Source organism: Petaurus breviceps, unplaced genomic scaffold (assembly GCF_028583685.1).
Source record: "Petaurus breviceps papuanus isolate PSGF00001 unplaced genomic scaffold, PetGlider_PUasm1.0 556, whole genome shotgun sequence".
In the NCBI taxonomy this organism is placed as follows: Eukaryota; Metazoa; Chordata; class Mammalia; order Diprotodontia; family Petauridae; genus Petaurus; species Petaurus breviceps.
The window spans coordinates 1762761-1784359 of record NW_027186374.1 but is presented as its reverse complement, the minus strand read 5'-3'; the positions used below and the strand labels follow the sequence as shown (position 1 = coordinate 1784359).

Below are 21599 nucleotides of genomic sequence, written 5' to 3'. Positions count from 1 at the left end.
TACACATTTATTCTTATGTAAATCACTAGCTATGATCTTGACCAGATGATATAGTCAAGGATATTGAGCCCCAATACCTTAGGAACAGTAATCCCCCAAAGAACACCGACCAAGTTTCTAGCCTGGCTTTACATGAATTGATGAGAGAAATAATTCTTCTCTAGAAGCATCATGAAATATCTGCCACCAGAAACAAGAAACATCTATCAGTTGTAATATTCCTGAATAAAAAGTACCAACCCAGTAATCCTGAAGCCCTGTTTCTTGTAAATTTTTTTAGACATTTATTATGCCCTGTTGTTAAATGGATATTTAACTGTATTTAAATATTGTAGATTGCTACTGCCCAGTAAACTCTTTGAAGGCAAGAATCTTTGTTTATTTTTTTATATTTCTCTTGATATCAAACATAGTTATACCTCACTTAGTACTTCAATTTCTTTAATGGATCTATGAAATCATCAATAAAGACATTCTTGTCATGCAAATCCAAACCACTCCATGTCATTGCATGTCATTTTGCATGTCCTTCCCTAAATCCCCCAACCCGCAAAAAATATCCTAGAGCACTCCCATTAGTTGTGTAATACTGGGGCGATCGAGTTGCATAATGTGAAAAACCTTGCTTTCTTTTCCAGTATCACTTTTCTTGGTTGTTATTTTATGACATCTGAGTACATGAATTTGATGGTCAAATGTATCCTTGATGGGTGACTGTTAAGAAAACTAGGAATTCAAGAATTTTGCTTTTATAGAAAAATCAGGTATGGACAGAATGGACAATAGTCTTAAATAATATGCACTGTGAAATGCTTTTGTCTGGGGTGTTTTTTAAACTTTGGGGGGAAAAGGCTCCTATACTAGATCCTTTCCATGCAGAGTACAAATGAGATCTAGTCCTGAAAAGTTGGTAAGCATGGGTTGTACTTGAGTGAGGCATATAATAAAATAGCATTAAAAACTGAGCTGCCCACTATAAGGGTTATGGGATTTAAAGATCTTCCATGCCCCATTGGACTTGCTGATGTAGCAGGAAGGGGAGGAGCAAGAGGAAGCAGAAGCCAAGCTAGAGTTCCTGTGGTGGCTAGCAGTTTTGGCCACGGCAGCAGCAGCAGCAGAGGCAGCGGTGGTGGCAGCACGAAGCCCTTTTTGAGTCAGCCAGAATTTCTGCTAAGGACTCCTGCTGAGGACTACCAGGGGCCGGAGTTGCTGGGAGCATGCTTCCTGGAAGCTGGGTGGTTGCTGTGAGTGGGGAGAGGAGGACCTTTGCCTGAGGTAGCCTTTTCTGTTTTAAAAGCTTGAGAATGTGGTTGCTTTCTACTTTATCTACCTGTGCCAATGTCATAACTACTCTGATGGCTTTCACTTTCTGGTTTTGGGACTCAGTCTTTTGGTATTTTAATAAATTTTCTAGCTTATTCCCCCATATGGCAAGCCTGATTTATTTTGTGATGGATAATTATATCAGCATATTTGTAATTTCCATAGGCATTGTGAATATGGCATTGCTGATACATTTGGCGATGAGGATGGGATCACAAAATGTCAGGCCTCTGTTTGGAAGCAGTGGGGCTTTAGAGGGAGAAATGGCTATTCCAGGATGGGAGAATTTGCCTTATTCCTCTCTAGCCAGAGAATGGGCTAAAAGCACAGGGCCCTGTGAAAACTGGGAAACAAGGCTGAAAGAGGGAGAACCTAGAGATTTGGAAAGATGTTTGAAAGGAATACCCATAGAACCAGGCAAAGAACTGGCAGGAGTGTGCAGGAGAGGCTGGGTGCTGATAACAAGATATCGCCTTATGTGTAAAAGTAGGGATAAGCTGCTGGAGGAAAAATATCAGATGGCTAGGGAGTCAGCTGGTTTGCCTTGGGATTCTTCTGTGTCACAGCTTTCAGAAGACCAAACTGGAGGGACTCATGTGGTCCAGGAGCAAGCTACTGTTCATGTAGCTAAAAGGAAGCAAAAAACTAGCAGAAGGAATGTGCATGCAGCTTTTGTACAGGCTGGGCAGAGTTGCCCTGACACCTTCCAGGAGAATGTGTGTGAGGAGAATGGAGCAAGGTTAGATGAGGAGTCTTCTAATGTAGAGGCTCTCCCCATAAGAAGAAGAAGACAGGAGAACTACTGAGGCAAAACAGAGTCCAGGGAGATAATTGAGGATTTCACTCAACAGGAGATCACTGATATATTGAGTAGATGTACCCAAAGAATGGGGGAGTCTTTAGTGTCTTGGATAGTAAGAATCACTGATGAAGGTGCTGGAGGAATAACACTGGACAATGAGGACTGTTTAAAATTCATAAGTATCAATCAGAATCCTTTTGTACACCAAGCTTTTAGGGATCACCATATGCAAGGAGGTGCAAACAAAACTAATCTTCTAGCTTTAGCTGCAGAAGGATGCAAAAAGCAATATCCTACTGAATCTATGTGGCCTAGGGGAGACAGACCCTGGTACTCATTTAGAGACTGTATGAGAAAGCTAAAGGAGGAGGTAATGAAAACTGCTATCCTGATTGGAGATGCAAATGCATATTATGATACCCCCCTAGGAGTTGCTCATAGAAATATCATAGTGAAGATGGCTCCTCCTGCATATAAGCACCTAATTCTGTCTCTATTAATTGGAGAAATAGGGCACCATCTTTCAGAGGTGCTGGCTAAGATTTCACAATTAAGTGATTTATGGGAATGGGAAAAAGACAAATTGTCTCGAGAGAGAAGAGTAAACAGCCAGAGGATTCAGAGACAAAATAGACCAACAAGAAGGGACCCCTTTACTGCTTTTTAAGAGCAGGGGTGGACTTAAGAAGAATGGATGGTATTCCAACTGAAGAGCTGCATAAGTTGTACCAAGAAAAGGTACTTAGCATTAGAATGAACAGGGAAGCAGGAACCACCCCTGCAGGTATTTCTGAATCTGAATCTTTGTATCCAAGTTTGCCCCACCTTCAGGGGGAATAGGAGAGAGGCCAAGCCCCAGACCAGATAAAAGAAATATGCAGAAGAGATTGCAGACCCCATATTGGTTTAACAATATATTGGAAGAATGGATCAACTACTGTGACTAGGGCACTGCTTGATACTGGGGCTGAGGCCACACTTATCTATGCAAACCCTGATAAGTTTAAACATGGAACTCCTATTACCATAAGCGGTCTAGGCTGCTCTGAAATATCAGCCAGACAAGTTAAAATAACAATGAAAATTGGGCAGTTACATAAGAAAGAATATACAGTGGTTGTTGTACACATTCCTGAATATATCATTGGAATAGATGTATTGAGAGGCATGACTCTAAATTTACCTGAAGGAAGATACCCATTTGCTGTGTGGAAGATAGGAATTAATACAGTTTTAGTGTGAAAACTAAAAATGGACCCAATCACTTTACCTGAACCTTCTGAAGTAATTACTTTAAAACAGTATCATGTGCCAGGTGGGCAAGATGAAATTACCACTACTGTAAAGGAATATGTTGAAGCAGGAGTGTTAGTCCCTACAACCACAAGATGGAATAATCCTGTCTGGCCAGTAAGAAAATCAGATGGGACATGGAGAATGACTGTGGATTATAGACAGTTGAATAAGGTGACTCCTTCTTTGTATGCTGCTGTTCCAGATACCATCACCTTAATAGAAAGGATCCAGAAATATGATGGGACTTGGTACGCAGTTATTGACTTGGCAAATGCCTTCTTCACCATCGAATAGACCCTAAACAATGGGACCACTTCGCTTTCACTTGGCAGGGTAGAAAATATACTTTCACCCGCTTGCCACAAGGATACATACATAGCCCCACTATTTGTCACAGGATTGTGGCTGAACAGTTGGATGAATTAAAGCTACCTGGTGTACAGCTTACCCACTGCATTGATGATATCATGATACAGGGAAAAGATGCGAAAGAAGTGGAAAGGAGTTTGACCCTTCTAATTGAGCATATGAAAAGTAAAGGGTGGGAAATTAACCCTGCAAAGTTTCAAGGACCAGCTTAAAATGTGAAATTTTTGGGTATACAATATGCTGAACTTATGGCAGTATGGATATCATAATATCATCAGGCTATCAAAATAGAACAAGGAGCACAGTGTCATATATTCACTGATTCATGGGCTTTACCTAGTAGGGTAGCTACATGGATGACCATGTGGAAAAATGAAAATTGGGAAATTCATGGCAAACATGTCTGGGGCAAAGAATTATGGAAAGATATCTGGAACATGTCTTTGGTGACTCATTGACTTGTCGGTTTTTCATGTAGTTGCTCACGTGGCCCCCACCACACCAGAACGTGAGTACAATGCTCATGCTGATCGACTGGCAAAGATTGCTACTGAACATATTGTTCCACTTTGACAACAACTGATGATCCGGTATTAGCAAAATGGGTCCACCAAACAGCAGGCCATTTGGGGGTCCAGGCCACACACCAGTGGGCACAAGATCGAGGTATTAGTATCTCTCATTCACTGTTAAAACAGATAGCAGAAGAATGTCATATACGTCAATTGGAAAAGAAGCGAACTGTTCTTCAGGTAGTAACTGGAGAGATAGCAAGAGGAAAATTCCCAGCCCAAATCTGGCAAATAGATTATATTGGTTCACTACCACTGGATAAAGAATGCAGATTTATATGTACTTGTGTTGGCACCTATTCAGGTGTACTAGTAGCTTGTCCTTATAAAAATGCAACCCAGAAAAACACTTGTAAAACCCTAGATCTCATAAGTCTATATTATGGAACCCCAATGCAGATTCAAAGTGACAACGGGTCACATTTCAAAGGCAATGAAATGAAGAAGTATTGTATACTAAACAATATAGAATGGATATATCATATTCCATATTATCCAGAAGCATCTGGGTTAATTGAAAGAATGAATGGATTACTGAAAGAGCAGTTGAGGAAGTTAAGTTCCAATAATTCATATCAACATTGGAAGGATAATTTGTTCATGGCTTTGTGTAATTTGAATAATAGACCATTGGGAGGAAGTACACCTCTAGCCAGAATGATGACCCCCAATCTGCAAATTAGAAAACAACAAACACACAAGATCCCAAATATTGAGTATTGGTCCTTGAGGCCAGATGTCCCAGCATCGTACCCGGGAACACCTGGTTTGGTGGGGTATGATTTACATTGTTTAGAGGACTTTTGGTTGGACAGAAAAAAATAAGAAAAATATCCACGGGGATATGCATAAGAATCCCTAAAAATCACTTTGGACAGATTTTACCCAAATCAGGATTAGCAGATCAAGGAATACATGTATTGGCTGGAGGAATAGATTCCAATTATCAAGGAGAAATTTTTGTAACATTCCAGAATTTAGGTGAAGGTCCCATACAGATTCATAAAAATGATAGGATAGTTCAAGAGATTATCGTTCCTTGTAAAACAATGCCACTTGTAAAAACTGACCCTCCTTCCAAAATAACTGTCACAGGAACTGAAGGATTTGGTTCTACTGATAGAATAAAATCAGGAGCTAAAGTATGGGTAAAACGGAAGCCAGATGATCTTCCAAAAGCTGCAGAGATTATAGCATATGGGAGGGATAACACTGTAACTATTGTTTATTCTGGAGAAGATGATTACAAAATTGTACCCTTAACTCATTTATTCTACCGTGAGTGAGGCTACAATAGTCTGGTTATTGTCTCTTTGCTTCTTCTTGATTTTTTGTCTGTTCACCTTGTTTGCTAGATTTGTTTCCGCAGGCTTGGTACCCTCCACCTGTAGATCCCTGATAGCTTAAGCTGGATGTCACCCCCTGTCTGCAACTGTGATGTGTCACCCTTGGACCTGGCATCAAGCATATTAAGAACTGACCTCTCAAATGGGACCCCTTAGGACAGGGACAGCTCTACATCAGATTTCAGCAGCAAGTAGCCATGGAAGAAGAGACCTTCACCCTTTACCAGAAGATTTTGGGGCCCCATTTGTTTGGGTTGGGGGGAATGATGGGGAACTTGTGCTCAAGCCCCACCCTAAAATATGGTTTTCTGTGTCTATTGTGTGCTATTCTCGTTATATTGTTGTGAAATTTTGTTGACACCAGTTATTCCTACTGTATTTTTGCCAAGTAAGGGACATGAAGGATCTTGGGGCCGAATGTAAGGGTTAGGGGATTTAAAGATCTTCCATGCCCCATTGGACTTGCTGACTGTGATAGTAATGGCATTTAAAGATTCCCCTGTATTGGCTTGGTTTCATAGAATCCATAGTAGCTTTTAAAGGTCACTAACATGTACCTTCTCACATAATGCCTTTCCTGATTCCCCAGCTTCTAGAAGATGCAATGGGCCTGGGGTAAGGAAGTCCAGCATTTTATACTGGTGCAACCCTGGGTGAATCACTTAATCTCTGTCTGCCTGTTTCCCAATCTGTGAATGGACATAATAATATTTACCTTCTCATCATATTGTGAGGATCAAATGAGTTAGCATGCAAATCTCTACAATGCCTTATAAATGGTAAGTATTATTGTTAGTATTATATATAAATATATATATATATTATATATAGTATTATATAATAAGTATTATTTTTATGACTACTATGATTATTGATCTCTTCTCCTGCTACTACTATTACTGCTGCTACTACTACTACTACTACTACTCCTCCTCCTCCTCCTCCTCATACTACTACTACATGGTGTGGTAGAGTGCTGGTCCTGAAATCAGAAAAACTCAAATTCAAATCTCATATAAGACACTTAGCTAAAACATGTGACCCTGAAATATCGCTTAAACTATTCTTTTAATTTTCTCATTGGCAAAATGGTGATGCTAATTATAGCACCTACTTTCCAGGCTTATTGTGATAATCAGATGATATAGTGACTATAAAATACTTAGCACAGTGCTTAGCACAAAGCAAAGACTATACCAATGGTAACTATTATTCTATGCACTATTTATCTTTTGTAAATGCTGTATGTACTTATATCTACAATATTAGTTTTCATAATGGTAGAATATGAGGATCATCGCTTCCATGAGAAGCTATAGATGTTCTTGGATATGCACCACTGAATGAGGCATGCAAATTAATAAAGACACAGGTGACATATTTACCTGTTGACTTAATATTTTTCTTGCATTCATCTCTTACTAGCGTAGTGAGCTTAAGTTATTTTTCCTCGCATGAAAAATAAGTCAAAGTGAAGACAAATTAAGCAACAATTTGCAATTTATTTCCTAAATTTGATAGCTTAGATCCACAGCTTAGAATAATTATGGCACAGGACCATAGACTGCCATGAACAATGAAATTAGTTTTTCCTGTATTTATGCAACAGGATCAAGCTTATTTGTATGTATTTGAATAAATAAAGGAACAATTTCAGTTTAAAAGTTGCAAATGTATAATGCAAGGAACTTTTCACAGCTTACATTGTGATGGTGTCACGGCTGTTGTAAGCTTCCTAATTGTATCTTAATTAGTTTTTTTAAAAAGCTGTAATCAAGATCATCCATCTTATTAATTCTGCACAAAAAGGCCTGGCTTCCCCTCCATCGCTCTCACAAGGAATATTTGGAAATGGCAGAAAGTGAGTTATAGGAAGAAGAACATTTCACAGTTGGGTGATTTTGGTACTATGAGGCAAGCAGTGAGAAGTATGGGAAGATAATTTAAGTGGGTTTGGTCTGAAAAAAGTTTGGGGGATAAACATTTCACATGCATGCAGATGCCCTGGGTAATGAGGTGATAGATCTAATCTTTTGTGAAATGTAATGATCAGGTAGCAGTATATAGTTGTATACTGACAACCCTTATAGCTATAAAGGCATAAATAATCAAGCTGTTATGGCTCCTTTGCCTCAAAGAGAGAAAAAAATATGGAAACTTACAAGGAATGGATAAGCATCCTAACCTCAGGTTTGTTAAGGAGGTCAATGAATGACTTCACTCCTTTGCTTGCTGTCCCATCAATTCAAAAAATTTTTATTAAAAACCAAATGGAAATTAAGTAGAATGTATAACCCACAACCACATATTTTTCAGAGAGCAGAGAATGCAAAGCATCTGATAATCCAAATAATAAAATAAAAAGAAAGATAACCTTTATGAAAAAGTAATGTAATAGATAACTCAAATATGTACATAATACAAAATGGAATATAACTGAAGCCATGTAATGATACCAAATAATTGTTTCTATACATTCATTTCTTTTTTTACCATGCCCTAATTTTCATTACCCCATTTGAGGTTTTCTTGACAAATTACACACACACACACACACACACACACACACACACACACACACATATAATTTGTTATTTTCTTTTCCAGGTAATTTTATCAATGAGTAAACCAAGGCAAACAAAGTTAAGTAACTTGTCCAGGGCCACATATCTAGTAAGTTTCTGAAGCTAGATTTGAATTCAGGAAAGTTTGTCTTCCTGATTCCAGGCTTAGCTCCCCATCCAATATGTCATTCACTTGTCCTAATCCCAAATAATAAACAATATCAAACATCAGGAAATATAAAATGATTGGTCAACCCAAACAAGTGATTATCCAGAATTATATAAGGATATGTGTGGTCTTCCAGGAAAGTGTCATTCAGCTTAGGATACCTTTCAGGTTTCTTGTGATTCTGAGATTTGGCAACTCAATGACCTTTAAGTCAGTGAAAACACAGATAATTGAGACAATTTTTATACGTATGCATATACATATGTGTGCATACATATACATATCTGTATATATGTATGTATTCAAATGAAAACATATGTATATATATACACACATTTACACGAAATGATTTAAGATGTTGACTGACAAATATCAGAAAATTTCAAAAAAGATGATCGCAAATGATAACTGCTCAATTAGATAAAAAAATCAGCCTATATAAACAATAATATAATAAAGGTATTAATAAGAAAAAAATGCTTTCAAGAATATCTGAAAAATAATTTAACACAGTGGAAGCTTAGCAATCAATGTATTATTTTGCTTTTGTGCTTTATTTTTCAGTCTCTAACAACAAAACCTGGATGCTAATTAGTATTTTCTGATAGTAATTTTAAAATTGTTTGCATTGTCTGAACACACACTTAACAATCAAGGAAGGACATTTGTTATCTTATTTATATTACACAATTTCTGTAAATAAACTTTATGTGGATATAGGAAAATAGCATGAATAAATGAAAATATTTTAGTTAAATAACCTGTGAATATAAGGTGGGAGAACTTCATAGGTATCTCAGGATTCTTTTATTTCCAGAGAAAACACTCAGAAAAACTAGGGGGAAAATTTCCCATAGGGAAGTCTACTTCTCAGAATAGTTTATAGGCCTGGAGGTAGAAGGAAAAAAATAGATGAGGTCAGGAACTATTTAGAGGTAATCATAATGCAGTATACAATCACCAGCTTTGAAAATGGTGGGCAGACTTCACTGACATTTAAGGAGTCAATGACTCTGATCCTTAAGGAGTAACAGTCTGAATAATTTCATTATCAAAATGGTATCAAATAGTGATATTAAAAAAGGGATTAGGCATACTTTTAGCATGCATTATGGACAATCAAATTATATTTTCAAATGGCCATATTGCTTTGGTAGAATAATGGAAAGTTTTGAACTTGATCCATGAGTTGTGACATCATATTCCATTTTCTGAACAAGTAAATTATCTTCTCTGAGATTCACTTACTTCCTCCATAAGATGAACAATTTAGACAAGCTCATGTCTAAAATTCATTCAAGTTCTAAATTGTATAATCATCAGGACCAATTGGAGGGGATGGATCAGAGGTGGTGGTGTTCCAAGGTAAATCTGTGTGGATATTTTGTAGGAAGCTTTTAGAATCAAAAGACCTTTGAGCTCAAAATGAACTGCTGTCATCCAGTTCAACATATCTTGTCAAAATTTGAGTAAAATCTAAACTACATGGACTGATCTTCAAGTCTGGCATTTACAATTAATCCTACTCATCTGATGTTGTGATAAACATCTCTTTTTGTTATTCATTAATCATCTCTTTGATAATCTGATCTAGTATATTGCCAGAAATTAAAGTCTAACCCTTTACTGTCTGTCTTATGGTTTATATATCTTTTCTCTTCCCTTTTGCAAAATCTTATATATTTGGCCTTCTTCAAACTTGGAGAACCTCATGTCTATTTTTCACATTTCCCCCCTAATATCGCCTAGTAATCATGCCTTTATACCCTAGGATGTAGTTCATCTGGATTTGGTGACTTGAATTGATTGTGGGCAGATAAGTGCGTTCTTATTCAATCTTTATTTATGTGAGATATGAAGATTCCATTAATTATTTTTCTCCTAACTTTTTCAGTGTAAATGTCCTCATGATCAAAGAAAATGAGACAATAAACAATTAAGCTGTTTTTCTTCCATCGTCAACCAGTCATTTTCTGGCTTACTTCACGAGAAACGACAGCAATATACCACTTTTAGACTTCCTAAATCTTCTAATATAGAATATATAGAAAGACACACATGTGCACACATGATGCACACTCACAGATATATGCACACACGCATAATATGTGCGCACACACAGATGCGCACTCACACATTCTGCTTTTGGGTATGCTTATATCACTCCAGTTTCAACCCTTTCTGAGGTTTATCATTCCTAAAACTATTTTTCCAGGTCTAGGATAGGCATTTTCACCCAATCCTCTCGACCACATTTCTAGAGTTTTTGATTTTGTGTTTAATCTAAGTTGTTTTTTGAATTCTCTGAGTACCCAGCTCAGTTTAAAAAAAAATAATTCTTTTTTCCTCCTTCTTATTAAAAAAATGCTTATGTCTTCAAAATTTCATTCTTAGCAATTCCTGATCCTTCTTGGACAGATTTTTCTACCTATGATTTCTTTAACAGTTTAAAATCAGGTTTGTAAAAAACAAAACAAAAAAAATTGAGGGTTTATTTTAATGCATGGAATTTGTCGCTGTATCACAGACTCAACCAGGGAGTGTCCCACTCCCATCCCCATGTTTCCATGATTTCAACCTACTTTTTCTGATTTCTTTTTTTTTTTCTTTTTGCTTTTTGGAGAGGCAATTGTGGTTAAAGTGACGTGCCCAAGGTCACATGGCTAGTTTGTGTTAAATGTCTTAGACCACATTTGAACTCAGGTCTGCTTGACTCCAGGGCCAGTGCTCTATTCACTGCACCACCTAGGCACCCCTACCTTTTCTGATTTCAAAGAATAAGATTCAGAACAGATTTACCCCCTTGGTTCCTTTACTTTTCGAGGATAAAATCATAATTAACTCAATGTAAGAAATAATTATCTGCTATACCTTTGGCAGCAAGAAATCTATCATGTCTGAGAATTTAAAATTCCTTTCCTAGTACTCATCATTTTCAGTCATTTTTCAGTCATGTCTGACTCATTGGGACTGTTTGGTGTTTTGTTTTTTTTTCTTTGCAATGATATTTTGGAGTGGTTTGCCATTATGTTCTCCAGCTCACTTTGCAGATGAGGAACTGAGTCTAACAGAATTAAGTGACTTTCCAGGGTCACACAGCTAGTAAAAGTCTGAAGCCAGATTTGAATTCATCAAGATGAGTCTTCTTGATTCCAGGTTGAGTGATCTATTCATTGCACCACCTTGCTGCCCCTATTCACCAGTATATGGTGTCTATATACCAAGGCATTTTGTTTGCCACCCCACTCTTCTTTCTTTCTTCTTGTTTTTATACTTCTCAACCTCCTTCTCCTTTTCTTCCTCCAACTTCTTCTCTTATCCCTCCTCCTCTTTTTTCTCCTCTGTTTTCTCCATTTTTCTCTTTTTTTCCTTCATTTTACTCTGCTGAGAAAGTCATGTCTGTTTTTTTCCCCAATGTTTTCCCAAAAGCTTCATGCTTACATTCTCTGGTTCCTAAATTTTTCTAATATTGTAAAATGATATTTTCTACTCTTCTGTGTACTGGTCTTTTTGGAAAAATATGTAATTGAAAATGTTCATTTTTGTCATGTATCTCATTCTACCACATATCAGGGATATCTACATGATCTTATATCCTAGCATCTGAATCTCTACTTAATCAAGGATTTTACACATGCTTTCTTCATATGTACATAGATATTGAATTCCAAATTTTGTTATTTTTTGTTTTACACTTCTTGGTTCTTTCATTGAATTTTGACTCCATATGTCTTGCTACCTTTGCCCATCTTCTGCCTTAATTTTAATGAATCCCTTTAGCATTTTTCTTCATCGACATATATGCATATACTGAGTCAGTGTTCTTATTTTTTATTACTTTTGAATTTGAAGACATTTTAGTTGAACATAAATGACTCTAGGCAAATTAAATTTTAACAGCTCTTCCTAGGCACTCACACTATCTGCATAACAACCTGTCATTTAAATATGTAAGGAAATGGTTCATAAATTTAAATACATTTCTCCACCAAATTTTTCCTTTTAAATTCAATTCTAGTGGTAGACATTTTGAATTTCAAATCTACTAATGGTGAAGTTATATAATTTGGAATGTTCATTGGTTCAGAGTTTGCAAATGTTTTCTTCACCTTGGCAAGTAGGTTGCCATAGATTCATATTTTCACTTGCATAGTTTTTAAATTACTACTTTATAAATTCAAAGGATTCTTCCTTTTATTTCAATATTTCCCCATTCTATCTCCTTTAATTATGAATGGGCAAAGAATTTATTTCTATCCACTGATTAGCTTTTAGAAGAACCAGCAGATTATATATATACATATATATATATGTATATATGTGTATATGTGTATATATATATATATATATATATAATTTATATACAGGGTGGGGCAGTATTTTGGTAACCTAATCTCCAGTAGACACATCTGAGGTCAATGCTAGGGCCAAACTATCTCTAAATGCCTGTATTCCTGAAAATATTTAATTTATTTTATTAGAGTATGCATTCTTAAGTAAAATGAAAGATGCATATTCTATTTATGATCAATTCTTGTGCATCCTTCTGGCTGGGGACTCATAAGGAGTCAATGGTTGTTTTTTTTAATTCTTAGGGTAATTATTTGGATTTCTATGAGTTACTCCATTTCTAAAGTTATTCGTCTCTTGCAGAAAATAATATTGAATTGAAAGACACCTTCAACCACTAACAAGCTATGCTAAAGGTAAAGTGTTCTTGTATATGGAACCCTTTAATTTTTTTTTGGATAAGTATATTCATTTTTTTCATTAAAGGTAATGTTCTATTCACTATTTCTTTAAGACCTTTAGTTGATTAAACAAAGTGGTGTGTAAAGACTAAACATGGTATTGAAAACTTACCAATAACAATATATTCCAAAACACATGCATTCACTAAATTTTCCATATGGGAAATTAATGCCTTGTACTCTGTGTAATGAGTAGAGTTATTGACTTGTGTGCAGGGAGCTCACCATTAAAGGGAAGACATAATGCAAGTCACATAAATAATAACAGCATTACAGATCTGTAGCACCATATCTATCCAGTAAAACATAAGTTTCCTGAGGGCAGGGTTTGTTGCACTCTCTTCTTTGTATTTCCAGCACCTAGCAGTATCTAACACAAAGTTGGCCTTTAGCAATGATTGTCAACTGCTTAAGTAAAATGGATGCATCCCTACTACGCATGATCTAAAGAAGGAACCAAAAGATGTATATTCCTTCCAGTAAATGAAGGATGAAGGGTGCTTGACTTGTCAGAAGTTTCTGATATTTAAGGTGTTCTATTGTTACATGACTTCTTTAGAAATTTATTTGAAATCAAGAAATGTTTACTATTCATCTACTACACATAAAGCAGCAGGCTCGTTGCTGAGGTAGCAAAAAATAAATAAATAAATAAAGCATACCTGTTCCTCATTTTGCTTCAGACATTCTACACAGGGACGTATAAACTGATAGAAAATTAAATAAAATGGAATGGTGTGGTTGCTAATATTTACTCAATAAGTCACTCTCTTCCACTAAAAGTAAGGGATGGGATTCTCATTCAATTATGAGAAAAGAGTTAAGAAAGAAGGAAAGAGTAATATTAGGAAAAAAGGATTTATTAAGTGCTTACATTTCACCAGGAACAGTGTATTCCCTTTTAAAAAAACAATTTATTTGTTAAACATTTCCCAAACACATGTTAAAAATTTAACCATCATTTTTCTTAAATTTTGAATTTCAAATTATTTTTGTCTCTTCAGTCCTTTCTCCCTCCTTGGGAAGGAAAGCAATTTATTATCAATTGAACATAGAAGGTCATACAAAACCTATTTCCACATTAGCTATGTTGCAAAAGAAAAATACAAAAATAGAGCAAAAAATATAGTTCAGTCTGAATTCAGAGTTCATCACTCCTTTCTCTGGAGGTGGATAGCATTTTTCATCATGGGTCCATTGGTCTTGAGTTTCTTTCACCTCATTCTTTTACTGGATTGGTCATTTTTGAGCGTTATAGGGTTTGAGAGAATATTATTTCACTGGTGGGTCATTTAAACAATGTCAGCAGTATTTACGCATAAGGTGATGCAATATTTTTGTTGAGAACCAAAAATATACCAGACCTAGGTTCCAGACTTCTCAAGGAGCCTAGCAAGGAAAGGTCTTATGTAGAAGCTGTCACTTGAGCTGTTTTTCCAAAGAATTTAAGGATTCTTTATACATGGTAAGAAGGCAGTGTATTCTATACAGACTGGACTAATTGATATTAAAGGAAAAGTTTTGAGAAATGGAATGTCAAGTGGATGATGAGTACACAAAACAGATAGCAGTCCAAATTGACTAGACTGGAGGACTCGTAGTACTTACCTTGAAATGAAAGTTACTTGTTAATATTATTGTGAAAATCATAAAATGAAAGTATCAATCAGCCAAGAAGCATTTTCTAATAAGGTGCTATGTCAAGCCCTATGACTAGCCTGAGCACTGGGATGCAGAGACTAAAGTTACATAGTCTCTACCCTCAAGGACCTTATATTCCACTGGGGCAATAACATGGATAGAGCTCTTCCTATTACCACTACTATTCATATAACACTTCAAGGTTAACAAAGTACTTGAAAATATTATAAAATTTGATTACATATATGGGTAATCACATAAATAGTAAATATAAAATAAATATAAAGGTAGAAAGGATCAGCATGGAGAACTGAGGGGGGTAATAAAAAAAAAGCATGTAGGATTTCAACTTAAGTTGAAAGATATAGAGAGTAGGGTATTCTTTGAGGCAGAGGAAATGAAAGAGTGCATTCCAGGTATGGGAAATGGGGTGGTGAGGACAATAACATAGAGTCAAAAGATTGAGTCATATTTGTAAGGAATAGAGATATTAGTCATTCTTGACCCTACCATGTGGAAAGGGAAGAAATGTAAGATGAAGTAGAAAAGATAGGTTGGGTCCAGATGGGCAGATTTTTGTAAACTACAGAGAGTGTAAATTTTGTCCTAGAGGCAATATAAAGACATTGAAAGTCATTTAGTAGAATAACTTTGCTTTCTAAACATGATGCTATGACAACAAGATTTTTACTGCCTTTGGCATCTTTGCGAAGCAGAGATTGAAGTGGAGAAGGTACTTGAGTTATGGAGGCAAGGTGAAGACCTTTCAAGTACTGGGTTTCTAGTTATTGTGTGAGTAGAAAGGAGAAAGATGTAAGAGATGTAAAGGGAGAAAAGAAAGATTTGGCAACTGTTGCATATAGATAAGTGAGGGAAGGAGAGGTTTGAAGGGTAACATCTTTAAGTTCAGAGAATGGAAAGTTAGTGGTCCTTCAGACAAAAACTGGGAATTTCAGAAGAGAAGTAGATTTTTGGGAAAGTATTATATGTTCAGTTTGGGATATATTGAGTGATAAGATGATCAGTAGTCCAACAGCTAGTTGGTGATACAGTCATAGAGCTTAAGAGAGAATGAGAGAGAGAGAGAGAGAGAGAGAGAGAGAGAGAGAGAGTGCATGATTGTCTGACACTTGAATATACTTAATCTACTTAACATTGAACCTTCTTCATCCCCTGCCATATGAGTTAGAAGTAGTTATGATCCAGTGTGAGAATGTCTTCCCTTTTCCTGCTTACCTTTCCTTTGCCTTGTCTCGGAGGAATGGACCTTGAAGTGTTTATTTGTTCTTTGGAGTGTGTCCTTATTTTCAGGTGTTAGAAGTGATTCTCATTTGGCCCAGGTGTTTGAGTCATAATGACCTTGTAGTCAAGATTTCAGGCAGAATGGTGCAGCTGGCCAGGATGGAATGGAATCTCTGAGGAGCCACAGCACCTGAGACGTGAGTCAAAGAGGTCTGTGGGATTTGTAATTAGGACTGTTTTCTATGGGAACTGAGCTAAGCTATGAAAGTTATCTCATTTCCCTTCCCAGAGACTGAAGTAATACAGAGGGAGGGGATTTATGCCTCCCACATGTTGAGGGAGTAAATTTGTACATATGTGGTTATACAATTGAAAGTAAATATTCTTTACAAATGTCCTATGCTATGTATGCATATGTTTATGCATGTATATATGTGTATATATATTACATGTATATGCATATATAATATATGTGCATACATATATATGTATAATATCTGTGAGTAATCAAAGTTGAAAAACATCAAATGCTAATTAAATGTACGGAAAAAGAAGAGGTTGGGAATATCCTGGAATGAAGCAATACTAGAACAGAACCTTGGGATAACATAATAAGGAAAATAAGAAGTCAGTCAAACAATGAAAAGCTATTATTAAGCAAATACTATGTGCCTGGCACTATACTATTCACTGGGAATGAAAAAGAAAGTCCCTGCCCTTCAGGAGTTCACAGTCTAATGGAAGAGTCAACATGCCAATGAATATATACAAATCAGCTATGCACAGGATAAAAAGGACTCAATGGTGGAAAAACATTAACATTTTAAAGGATTGAGAAAGATTCTCTGTTTAAAAAAAGGTGGCATTTTCAGTGGGATTTGATGGAAGCCTGGGAAGCCAGGACAAAAGACAAAGAGAGAGGACATTCTAGTCATGGAGGACATCTGGAAAAAAATGCTTGGATTCAAGAGGTGGAGAGTCTTGTTTGTAGAACAGAAGGGATGTCAATGTTACTGGAATGAGAACTAGGGAGTGAGAATTTTGGTTATTAAGGAACTTAAATTCCAAAAAAGCATTTTATTTTGTGATCATGAAGGTGGTCAGATAGATTTAAAGAGAACCAGGAAATAATGCTGTAATGAAAACTGAGAGAAGAGAAAGTGTCCAAAAGTCAAATATTGTTGATATTGTCAAATGCTATAGAGAGGTAAAAAAAGGATAAAGATAAAAAAAGAATGCCAAACCTTATGATTAAGAGATAATCTGAAAATAAAATACAGTTCCTTCAATGTCAAATCATTAAAGGTTAACTAGCTGTTGTTTCACATCCATTCTAATTCTAAATTTGTGATTCTGAGAATCTAAGAGAAGGAAATTCCTATGACCTAATCATAATGAAGCATTAGAACTACAGAGAATGGATTGAAGCAAAACCTCTCTTCTCAACTTCTGTCTCTCTCTTGAATCTTTTTTGGCCCTATCCCATGATTCCTTATATCACAGTTATTTGGGAAAATGGTTCATCCCACCCCTATTAAAGAAGGTGTGCCACAGGGGCGGCCAGGTAGCACAGCGAGTAAGAGCACCGGCTCCAGTGTTGAGATAAACCTGGAGATCGAATCCCCGGCTCAGACACTTAGCAACCACCCAGAAACACCTGGCCATGTAACCTTGAGCAAGTTACTTAACCCCAATTGCTTAGGGGCTTGCCAGGTGGCTCAGCGAGTAAGAGCACCGGCTCCAGTGTTGGGACAACCTGAAGATCGAATCCCGGGCTCAGACACTCAGCAACCACACCCAGAAATAACTGGCAGTGTAACCTTGAGCAAGTTACTTAACCCTGATTACTCAATAAAAAAAAAAAAAAAGGTGTGCCACAATGATTGTGATGGTTTTCAGGATTACTTTAATTGCAATTTTTAGTGTAACTATTGGTACCAATGTTATTGTTGGGATCATGTTCTTTGCCACCATCATCATTGCAATCATTCTCATCAGCACCATCATATATAATTTGGCAGCCTTGATCATCATCATTGGACTCATGACATAATTACCAACACAAAATCCTATTATCCCTGAATTAGAAAGGACAACAAAGGGCATTGAACCTAACTGCCAAAAGGAAAAAAAAAATCCCACTAGAAAATAGTTGTGAAATGTTTAGTTAGCTCTGCTTGAAAATCTGCCTTAAGGACACCTTTCTACTTTCCAAGAAATCCCATTCCACTTTGGTGTACTTCTAATTCTTTGTAAGTTATTTTTCCCCAACATTAATCATACTTTTTTTTAAATTTTCACTAATTGCTATTGATTCTTTTCCTGAGGAGAAACAACGTAACTACAAAATAACCTCAACCAAACAACCACTGCCCGGGACTGTGAAAGATACCAACCTTTTTGGAGAGCTCTCTGGGATTACGCCCAAACAGTTATCATGCTACCTATAGCATTTGAACCAGTTAATAACACTACTAAGTCCATTTCCAAAGTTGACTAGGAAAAAATATGTTCTAAAATATTTATAGCAGCTCTTTGTGGTGTCAAAGATTTGGAAATTGCAGGAATGCCCATCAATTGAGGAATGAATGAAAAAGTTGTGGTATCTGAGTGTGATTGAGAACTACTGTGCTATAAGAAACTATCAGCTCAATGATTTTAGATAAACAGGGATAGACTTGCATGAAATATAGAGTGAAATTAACAGAACCAAGAAAATGTTTTGTAGAGTAACAACAATATTATAACAATAAATCACCACAAATAAATAGCAATACAACTTTAAGTGTCTAAGTCATTTTGACTGTTGTAAATTGCCAAATTAACTACAAAGCATATGTAGAGGAAGACACTATCTGCACTCAGAGAAAGAATTGGTAAACAGAAATATGTATACAACAGAAAAGGAATGGGAAGTTGTAAGTAACAGATTTTTAGTTTCATGTACAATTATCTTTTTTTGGGGGGAGGGAGGCGGGAAGATAGGGCAACTGGGGTTAACTGACTTGTCCAAGGTCACACAGCTAGTAAGTATTAAGTGATTGACACCCAATTTGAACTCGTGTCTTCCTGACTCTAGGACTGGTGCTCTATTCACTGTGCCACCTAGCTGCCTTAATCTTTTTTGTTCCTCTTTTCTATTATGTTATGGAAAAGCAAGTTTTATTTAAGTTCAGAATAAAATTTTAAAAATTAAAAAACAACATTACAACAGCACCTAAACAAAATTCGTCCATCTTCCCGAATGATAGCCCTTCAAATCCTTAAAGTCATAGATTCAAGTATGGAGAGAAAATGAGATATATACCAGGAGCTTAACTTTATACATAAAGAAGGAGAGGTCCAGAGAGGTTACCTTTCTTACGCATTGTGGTACATGTTGTAACCAGCAGAACCGTGCACACTTTCTATGTCACCTCCTGGAACTGCCAATTTATATAATCTCTTTTATCCAAACCTTCTATAACATTATCTTGCAGTGTTTTACCAACCATCTTTTTTCTTTCTGGGGTGGCTAGGTGGCACAGTGAATAGATTGCAAGGCCTAGAATCAAGAAGACATCTTCCTGACTTAAAATCTGAGCTCAGACACATACCAGCTATCTTGGGCAAGACACTTAGACATTTTTGCCTCAGTTTCCTTATCTGTAAAATGAGCTGGAGAAGGAAATGGCAAAATACTCCAGTATCTTTGTCAAGAAAACCACAAAGGTAGTCATGAATAGATAGACACTACTGAAACAAATAAATAAAATTGATTCTTTCAGATAAAGGTGTCTGGGAGGACAGCCTACAGGGGACAGTGCTGGACTTGCTCAGGGGCCAGTGTCAGGACTTAAATCCGGGCCTCATGGTGTTAAGCTGGCCTTCTCTGTCTCTACCAACAGGCACACTTCCAGTCTTTAGCCCAGGCCTCAGGAACTGGGGTCAAACCTTGGAACCTCTGAGTGAACCCCACCATTTGTGCTGCCAGAAGATATTGGGGGAGCCATGCCATTCCCTATGGGGAGATTGGAGGCAATTAGTCAAACCCTAGCCATCATGTTTTCAGTCTTCCACAAACTGAACAGCCCCTGACACTTCACCCTATTGCAGTACAAGTCCAAGTATATTTCCTTGTAATAGGGTGAAAAATGATAAAATCTTCTAGAGTTTTAGAAGTCCAAGCCTATAGAACACAGGAATCATGCCAGCAGATTGGTGGAGGATGACTGGCCAGGGATGGCTAATAAGAAAAAGGAGGAATTGGAAGAGATAGACATTGACAATCAAAAGAAGCCATCAAGTCATTATGCTAAAGCATAAGTCACTATGCTTTCTGAGTAGCTGATTAATGTGCCTTCAAATCTGAGGTAAGAGCGGGATAGTGGCCACGTCATCCCTGAGGAAAAGAACCTTGTGGTAGCTTCCAAGTGTTCCAAAACAATATACAGCAAGGTGGAGTGCGTTGTCAACAGGTTTCCTTTCATTCTTCCTGGAGTACAACTCAACCACAGGAAAGCCTACACAAAGCTGGATTGCATCTATAGTTAAATCAACTGGACCTACTGTTTTCTAGATGAGATTTCTGCAGGAGATACCCTTTCTATGACTGCCAGGCAGATTTTAGATTCTACTGGATATATTTACAGTTATTAGATGAGCAGAGACTTGGAGGGAAAACCAGACTTAATCCTTTTAGTTTGTAGGGTAGAAAGAATTCCCCACGTACCCCTGAGAGCCAACGCAAGGTTTTAGCCATTGTCTTCTCTTTTGAGGTACATGAGCTTCTTTTCTATCATATGCAAACCCACCGTAGCCCAGGCATGACTCCATTGGTTGATTGACAGCACCCATACATGGTATGTATGACATGATGGTGCGAGTTGGGCCGTTGACCAGCAACGCAGACTTTACTGCACATTATTTCCAGCAGACCACTGAATACAGGAGAATTAAAAAGGATGCAAATGAAATGAATCTCAATGAGCCTTCTGAGAATGGGCACCATGAAGTTAGAAGCTCTGCTTCCTACCCTTTTGCTCCTGTCTTCCTGTCCAAGTCTCAGTTGGCTGATGCTCCCAGCAATCAGAATAAAGCAGCAAGCCTCATGGAATACTGATAGTCTCCTTTCTGCAAGAAACCAAGAAGAGCTGCATGCCCACAGCTTTTTGTGAAATGACCCCTGCCATTGCCTATCGCTCATGTGAATGGATAAGGTTGAGGTCTGAAGAAGAGACTCTCCATAAAATCAGATACATCCAAGCACTGAGAGCCCCATTCCCTAGCAAACAGCTGAGCTGTTCCTAGGATGGAGGTGGCTGCCCACTAAGACTGCATTGTAGCTTCCACAATTGGATGGTTCAGGTAGAGTTAAGCAAATCCAACTGCTAAAAGTATAACTTTGATGTGCTATAGAAATGTATGGAATTTCTAAGAACTAAGTTGTTTGTGATTTTATGCCTCTGAATAGTTGTGAACCTTCCTCATCTGCTCAGAAGTCCTTGGGTTGGTCATTTGTCCTGAAGGGCTATGCCTTATTGCC

At 37.1% G+C, this 21599-nt stretch overlaps 1 pseudogene; it reads left to right on the top strand.

Annotated features, from left to right (window-relative positions):
- Positions 1–984: 984 nt before the first annotated feature.
- LOC138172962 (snurportin-1-like) lies at positions 985–21176 on the top strand (annotated as a pseudogene).
- Positions 21177–21599: the final 423 nt, after the last annotated feature.